The sequence below is a fragment of the Palaemon carinicauda genome, chromosome 7 (assembly GCF_036898095.1).
Source record: "Palaemon carinicauda isolate YSFRI2023 chromosome 7, ASM3689809v2, whole genome shotgun sequence".
Lineage (NCBI taxonomy): Eukaryota > Metazoa > Arthropoda > Malacostraca > Decapoda > Palaemonidae > Palaemon > Palaemon carinicauda.
This window is the reverse complement of record NC_090731.1, coordinates 22330973-22339848: the sequence shown is the minus strand read 5'-3', so window position 1 is coordinate 22339848 and position 8876 is coordinate 22330973. Positions and strand designations below refer to the sequence as shown.

At 33.8% G+C, this 8876-nt stretch overlaps 1 long non-coding RNA gene across 2 annotated transcripts in view; it reads left to right on the top strand.

Moving 5' to 3' along the window:
* LOC137643522 (uncharacterized) overlaps positions 1 to 8876 on the top strand; it is a 258792-nt gene that overhangs the window by 69274 nt on the left and 180642 nt on the right. The gene's annotated exons all lie outside the window — the stretch shown is intronic.

Sequence of the window (8876 nt, the reverse complement as noted above, 5' to 3'; positions counted from 1 at the left end):
TGCGACCTTATAATTTGATTCAGCTTTTCATCTTATCCTTATGAGTTTAGGAATTTAGTTGGATTTTTTTTTTTATATATCATTGATATTGAAAAGGGATATAAATTACTCACACACTTTAATGGGAATAGAAAATGTCAAGGCCAGAAGAGTAGTTATGAGTTAATTTTTAAAAGTTCTGAGAGAGAGAGAGAGAGAGAGAGAGAGAGAGAGAGTGAGTACACTTAAGGATTTTGGATATCTCAGACTTTTTAGTTCATCCGTGGAACTCCGTTTGCTCTGGGTAAAGCGATTATTATTATTATTATTATTATTATTATTATTATTATTATTATTATTATTATTATTATTATTATTATTATTATTATTATTAAATGCTAAGCTAGAACCCTAGTAGGAAAAGCAGGATGCTATAAGCCCAGGGGCCCCAACAGGGAAAATAGCCCAGTGAGGAAAGGAAACAAGGAAAAATGATATATTTTAAGAATAACAACGTCAATATAAATATTTCATATATAAACAATAAAAACATCAACAAAACAAGAGGAAGAAAAACTAGATATAGAACAGTGTGCCCGAGTGTACCCTCAAGCAAGAGAACTCTAACCCAAGACAGTGGAAGACCATGGTATATAGGCTATAGCACTACCCAAGACTAGAGAACAATGGTTTAATTTTGGAGTGTCCTTCTCCTAGAGAGCTGCTTATCATAGTTAAAGAGTCTCTTCTACCCTAGCATTAAACATTTAGTTTTATAATCTTGGCTAGCTTTATATAATCTTGTCTAGCTTCTTTTAGAGAGAGAGAGAGAGAGAGAGAGAGAGAGAGAGAGAGATCTAAAAGTTCTTGTAAGAAGTCTTTCCGAAGTCATTCTAGGACTTGACTTCTTGAAAGTGAACAGCAAGTGCTTCGACCATATCGGGAACGCTTAGTAGAGTATTGACGTCAGCATGATTCTAATTCTATTGTAATATCGCTTACGGTTCAGTGGTTGTTTTTTATTTTATTTTTATTTTATGCTACCGTTCAAAAAGGTTTAAAATGTTTTGCTTTAATTGTTCCTTACTTCTCTGGTAGTTTGTTTCCTTGTTTTTTTTTTTTAATACTCCCTTTCTCACTGGGCTATTTTTCCATGTATTATTTTTTTTTTCATTTTATGCTAACGTTCAATAATGTTTACGAAAATTATCATAAACGCCTGTTTTCATATCCGATATTGGTACATGAATTGCAACTTATAATTGGCATGACGCTGCCTTTTGTACTAAATATCATTTGTTTTATTTCTCTCTCTCTCTCTCTCTCTCTCTCTCTCTCTCTCATGCTATATATATCGCAGGGGAAAAGAGTAAGATAATTCATTGTGATGCACATGTTGACTTGAAGCTTCGAGCTGGTAGGTGTCTCAGGTAAAATACTGTAAGCTGGTTAGGTTAGGTTAGATTGGTTAGGTAAGTTAAATCTCTCGATACTTTTTCCAAGGTCGTGTCTGCTAACATACAAAAAGAACGGAAATTTTAATTACCCGAGGAAAACAATTAAGCGATAATTACAAATCAAATACTAGTATTATTCATATATTTAGAAATATACAATGGCTAGGTTAAGTAAAATTTAAAAATCAAATTACATGAAAATACGTTTAAAAATCAAGCCCTCAGAAGAATATTGGGAGTTAAATGGCAGGATAAGATAAGAAATGTAACTATAAAAGATTACCCGAGTGCCTTATGTAGATGGGATCATGGTGAGGGGTGAATGGAGATGGTTTGGTCATGCACTTTGCATTCGCCAAGAGAAATTAGTTCACCAAACTTTTAATTGGGCTCCGCCAGGCACAAGAAGAGTTTGAAGACCTAGGCCTACATGGCTGAGGACTATGAAACGCGAAGTAGAAGGTGATCAATGTAGAAACAATGATTAAAAGCTCAAGATTGAGACGACTGGCGAAATCTAACTGAGGCCCTTTACGTCAATAGGTGTAGATGATGATGATGATGATTTAAAAACAAGATATCCAAGAAAAGAAGATAAATGGCAAATGTGAATGAAGTTTTAAAGCTAAAGGAATAAATAAAGGTGAAAAGTTGATAAAAGCGGAATAAAATTATTTGGCTCCATCCTATAGCAAAGGGGACACAGGAGGTGGGTTTTGGCTTAGGCCAAGGCTTGAGAACATAGGTTGTAGGCAGCTGAGAGTGGCGCCCAGGATTACTTAAGTGACTCATAGAGCAGTACAGATACTCTTAAGAAACTGAAGGGGAGGAATTGACATTTATGTTTTCTTTGTATTACAGTCGGTGTATATTGCATGGCTGAAGATGCTTCGTATCATCAGGTTATAGTTTATCGAAATTAATTTGGTCCATTTAAAGGTCACTTATGAATAGTAGAGGCAAGGGACTGTGACAGTGCCCTAGAGACTGACCATATAGCCATATGATCAGCGCCCAAATACACTCACCACCCAAGCTCTGACCAGGGAGGGCCCGACAATGGCTGCTGATGACTCAGCAGGTAGACCTATAGGCTCCTCCAAACCCCTCATCCTTAGCTTACAAGGATGGTAAGGTTGCAGAAACTATAAGAAACTACAGAGTTTTAGCGGGTCTCGATCTCCCGTCCAACAGAACGCGAGGCAGGAGCGATTCCTATATTTGAATAAGTGGTATTTGTCAATAGAATATTTTCTGGGAGAAAATTAAACCTAGAACAACAGAGAGAGAGAGAGAGAGAGAGAGAGAGAGAGAGAGACGGGTCCAGTGGGGGGGACAGGTTAAATGTATTTAACATGTTAGGAATAAACGAGTTCTTAGAAGGAGCGCTGTGGCATGTCTCCCCAAACGACTGGAGAAGTAAAGAGCTAAAAGCTTCTTGAGAAAAGACAGAACTTGAACCAGGGCTGTAGGAATATTACGTAATGTGCGAGAGTTCTATATTTTTATTGCTGCTCATTATTTGGTGTTGCACGCATTTGGACCCATTATTACTAGCTAAGTTACAACCCCAGTGAGTAGAGGAAACAATGGAATAAATAAACTACATGTATATATATATATATATATATGTGTGTGTGTGTGTGTGTGTGCGTGGTCAGTCTTTAGATTTTAGGACATTGTCGCGCCCTCTTATCTTTAAACCTTGGAAAATGACATGGTATTTTTTTCAAATAATTTAAAGTTTACCTTTGAAAGAAAAACAATTTTCTTTTTGAAGTGTGAACAATATCAGTTTTCATCCAAAATTGAAGCTGCCACGTCGTATGTTCCTTATCTTCAAGCAAAATATGTAATGGATAAAACCATGCTGTATCATCTCGCGCTACAAGTGGCCTGAAGAGTAGTTGACGGTCGTGTATAAGCAATTGTAGTTAGAATGTTTAAAAAGTGGTAATTTTAATCGGAAATTCTCCGTAAAAATATACTGTTCTCAGCCGTATTTCAGTAAAATACAGGCGGCCGTAATTTTACATTATTTTGTTATTACCTTTTACGATCGTTACCGTAATATCACTCCTTTACGTCAGGATATCCGTTTTTAGAAGGGTAAATGGCTGGTAACAATGATTCCAGAATTTTTACATTTTTTTACAACAAATTTTTAGCAATGTACTATAGATCAAAATCAATGATCTAAACAGTAAAAAATAGGCCCTGCATACACGAGTAAATCGTTATAAATGTTTCATATTGCTTCTTTTATCAAAATGAAGAACAAATCAATAGTCAAAGCTACAAATCAGCAGGTGATTGCCTAGAGACCTTTCAACCTTTCAAAGGCGCAGTCATTTGCATGATTTATTATGCATGTAAATCACGACGTATTTACATCTTCAACGCGTCAGGATTTGACAGGAGGGGAATTATTGTTCCGTGGATTGTAATTTATAATGATTGTAATTTATGAAGATTATGACATTGCGTTAGCGGGAGAGGCATTTTACTGGGGTGCTTTTCAATTTTATGAGAAGACGCTGTCCAGCTTGTGTTTACACTCGGGGGAAGTGCTGTATAAGTCAAGAACATTTACGAGCGCTTAGAAGATTTTTATGGAAACTTGAATCTTCTTTCCGAATGCTTGTGCTGCTCTTGAAGTTTCAGTTTATCGCTCTTCAACAAATACTTGTTTATCCTCCATCCCACATATTCATCACTGACACCGAGCGGTGAGCGGTCTTTGATGTCCCCCCAGTGCTTGCCTTGAGGCTTAAATTTTATAATCCTATCCTAATACTGACACGGCTGGACATGCCAGGATTTAAGCATTTTATTCAATAAGGCATTATATATATATAGACTCACTATATATACATATTATCAGAGCCCAAGCCCCATCTCCATCCAAGCTGTGATCAAGGAGGGCCAGGCAATGGCTACTGATGACTCGTAGGTAGGCTATAAGCCCCCTATGCTTAGCTCACAAGGATGGTGAGGTTGCAGCCACTAGAGGAACTAACGAGTTTGAGCGAGACTGTATGTTACCAAATAGGCCACTAAGTAGGAATTACAACTTCCGGTCAGCCTTTCACAATAGGTGTTGTTTCCTTCAAGCCTCAAATGCAAGGTCAAGGTGAAGGTCATTCTTAGAGGCCTAAATAAAATAAAAAAGACCCACCCCTGGCTACTATTTCACAAATAAATGATCCATTGAATATTGAGGTCAAAATCAATGGGTTATTATTATTATTATTATTATTATTATTATTATTATTATTATTATTATTACAAGTTAAGCGACAACCTTATTTTGAAAAGCAGGATGCTATAAGTCTTAGGGCTCCAACAGGGAAAAATAGCCCAGTGAGGAAAGGAAATATAAACTACAAGTGAAGTAATGAACACTCAAAATAAAGTATTTTAAGAACCATAACAACATTGAATTAGATCTTTCATATATAAACTCTAAAAGCTTAAAAAAACGAAGAGGAATAAGATTGTATAGTGTGCCCGAGTGGACCCTCAAGCACAAATACATTTGCTTCCACAAGGTCATCCAGTATTTAAAATTCAAAGGTCTGATAGTAATTTGGGATACTGTGGTATCCAACCATACATTGTCATCTTTAGGCTTAGCGTTAGGGTGTCACTTGGTTGCCCTTCTTATCAGCTAAGACTGTGAAATCATATTGTACTTCTTTTTACTCCATTTTTTAAATGCCATTGAAAAGTTCTTCTTAAAAGTCATGGAATATTTTGTATTACTGTTACAGCTAAAACTAAAAAAAGCACACTGAGTGCAGACCTTCGCCACTGGAGTTTATTTCTCGAAACCAGCTTGCCTTTTCCAGAATAAATTTAGACCGTAGGTGTATTTGAAGGCAGTGTGACAACCTTGTGCGAACTTCAGGTTAATTTGGTCGACCTTTTGCTTGACCTTGACCTTTGACCTAGGACTTTCAAAATTGAATCACTTACACGTCTCAACAATTAATCCCTGAAAGTTTCACTCTATGATTAAGACTGTAGCTAGAAAGTTATTCACAAACAACAATCAGGGCTGAAAACATAACCTCCTCCCAACTTCGTTTTCGGATGTAATAATCAGGTAAAAAGAATAGTAGCTGCTGTAGGTTTAGATTTATTGTCGGATTCCATGGCCTCACTGACGTATAATTGTCGACAGACTTTTCAACTTGAAAGTACTTTTAGGTTAGTTTCCTATTTAGGAGGAAAAAGTAATTAATTTCATTCTTCCTCAGAGGACTTTTCCCTTATCTTTCAGACCACAAAAGAAAACAGTGATATCCTGTTAATGACATATTTTTTTTCGCTTTACTTTCATGGATTTTTTTTAGCATAATTTGTGATGATGATAATGATAAAAACGTTATAACTTAACGATGATAATGATGAAAACGTTATAAAATATGATGATGTTGATAAGAATGTTAATCGGTGTTTCTTACTATCTTGGTACTTCAGTCGTTTGATATAATTATAATTTTTTTTTCTCTCCATACTTTTCTTTATTAATATATTGTCAACTCTTCACACGATAGACGAGCCAAGCATTTAAAAATCAAATATACACTGTCTTGGGGTAGAGTTATTTTTATTATTGTTATTATTATTATTATTAATAGCCCAGTTAGGAAAGAAAAAAAGAAAATAAATAAACTATATGAGAAGTAATGAATGATTAGAATAAAATATTTTAAGAACAGTAACAACATTAAAACACACCTTTCATATATAAACTATTAAGAGAGACTTATGTCAGCCAGTTCAACATAAACATTTGCTGTAAGTTTGAACTTTTAAAGTTTAATTGATCCAACTACCTGATTAGGAAGATCTTTCTACAACTTGGTCACAGCGGGAATAAAACATCTAGAATACTTTGCAGTATTGAGTCTTCTTGTCTGAGGGTACACTCAGGCACACTATTCTATCTTACTCTTCCTCTTGGTGTTTTTTTTTTTTTTTTTTTTTAAGTTTTTATAGTTTATATATGAACAATTTATTTTATTATTGTTACTGTTCATAAAATAATTCGGTTTTCATTGTTTCTCTTGTAGTTTATTTTCTTATTTCTTTTCCTTACTGGGCTATTATCCCTGTTGGAGCCTGTGGTCTTACAGCATCTTTTTTTCCAACTAGGATTGACGCTTACCAAGTAATAATAATAATAATAATAATAATAATAATAATAATAATAATAATAATAATAATAATAATAATAAACAACCAATTTATACGAACTAATAATAAAAGTAACAATAACAATAATAGACCAATTTAAACGAACGAATAATAATAATAATAATAATAATAATAATAATAATAATAATAATAATAATAATAATAATAATAATATTTTGTTCAGTTTAAACGAACTAATAATAACAATAACAAAAATAGACCAGTTTAAACGAACTAATACCGATCCAAATAGTTTTGTTCTTCGTTACCAACAGGCCTATGTCTCCCATAGGCCGTAGGCCTTCTCCCTTATCTCTCCCAGGCCGAGAAATGTCTTTCCGCCCCGGAATAATTAGCTCATCATGTTACACCTGTCAGGAGAAACACCTGAACGAACAAGATGGGGACGATACTTGTTCATTTATGGGACTTAATTGATTGAAAGGGGCTTCCTTTTGGCTCGTCATTTCTCACTTTCAGATCGGAGTTTGATTAATGGTTTGTAACTATAGAGGTTTATTGAAGATTCTATTCATTTTTTTCGTGTTTGTTATCTTGGGTGTTTTGTAGAAAGGTTTATTCTTTTTCCGGAAAATACTATTTTTCTAACAGTAATTTTTTTTCTCATTAGAATGAAATTTTTGTCTTTGAGATTAAATTTTTTTCTTTAAAATCAAATTTTGTCTTCAAAATAAATTTTTCTCGTTTAGAATAAAATTTTCTCGTTAAGATAAAAAAATTTCTTTAAAATTAATTTTTTTTCATCAAAGTTTTTTCGTTACAAAATCATTTTTATAAATAATCTATAGACGGATTAAATTTGTCACAATGAAATTATTTTTTTCTCATTAAATTAAAATTTAGCTAAAAATCTTTGTGATATGTAATCTATAGATTGGGGTTATAAATGCAATATTATTATGCATATGTTTCTTGAGAGAGAGAGAGAGAGAGAGAGAGAGAGAGAGAGAGATAAATGAAATATTATGCATTTGTTTATTGAGAGAGAGAGAGAGAGAGAGAGAGAGAGAGAGAGAGAGAATCTAGCATTCCCTTACTAATTCAATAAGTGCTATAAAAATAGTTGATATCCTATTGAAAGAATATGCTGTTGTAAGATACACTTTGTAGTAGTAAACTTCAAGACTGAATGTAAAAATGTCGACATGCAAGCATTTTTTTAGTGATTGCAATTACGTGAGATAGTCTTTGTCTGCAAAAGGGATTATTTATACGCACGATAATCACATATTCAGGTCATATATTATGTCCTACATTAGCATAATGACGTCATATGGAGTCCAAACGAAAACGCCCTTTTTAGGCCTGTTGGTGTATTCATATAAATACATTAATGATTATATTTAAATATTCTGAATTTGTATAGTTGCCATGTATCTACTTGAAGGATATTCTTGGGTAAATTAGCTGCCGTGCATCTACCTAAAGAATATTTTGTAGATTAGCTGCCATGCATCTGCTAAAAGTATATTCTTGAGAGGAATAGCTAATATCTGCTAAACATACAATTTTCTTGAGCCATAAGTATTCAGTTAACTAGGTTTGTTGATTTTTAATGTAAACTTATTAATGATTAGGAAAATCTTCCTAATTAAAATAGCTGCCATGCATGTCATTAAAAATATTCTTGAGTAAGAATAGCTGCCATACATCTACTTACAACACCAAAACATTTCAACACTTGAAGTTATGGCAGTTTTTTTGTGCCTGCTGCCATGCATCTACCTAAAGAATATTTTTTAGATTAGTTGCCATGCATCTACATAAAGAATATTTTTTAGATTAGCTGCCATGCATCTACCTAAAGAATATTTTTTAGATTAGTTCCCATGCATCTACCTAAAGAATATTTTGTAGAATTAGCTACCATGCATCTGCTTAAAGTATATTCTTGAGAGGAATAGCTAATAGCTGCCATAACATACAATTTTCTTTAGCCATAAGTATTCATTTAACTAGGTTTGTTGATGTATTAATGTAAACTTATTAATAATTAAAAAATATTCTTAATTAGAATAGCTGCCATGCATGTAATTAAGGAATATTCCTGAGTAGAATAGCTGCCATGCATCTGCTTACATAATCAAAACAGTTCAACACTTTAAGTCATGGTAGTTTCTCGTTTCTGTCTAACGAACTCCCAGATCTAGTGGCTGCATCTACCGTCACAATTTTTACCCAGCCGGTTATTTTTACTCATTGGCAGTCGATGGA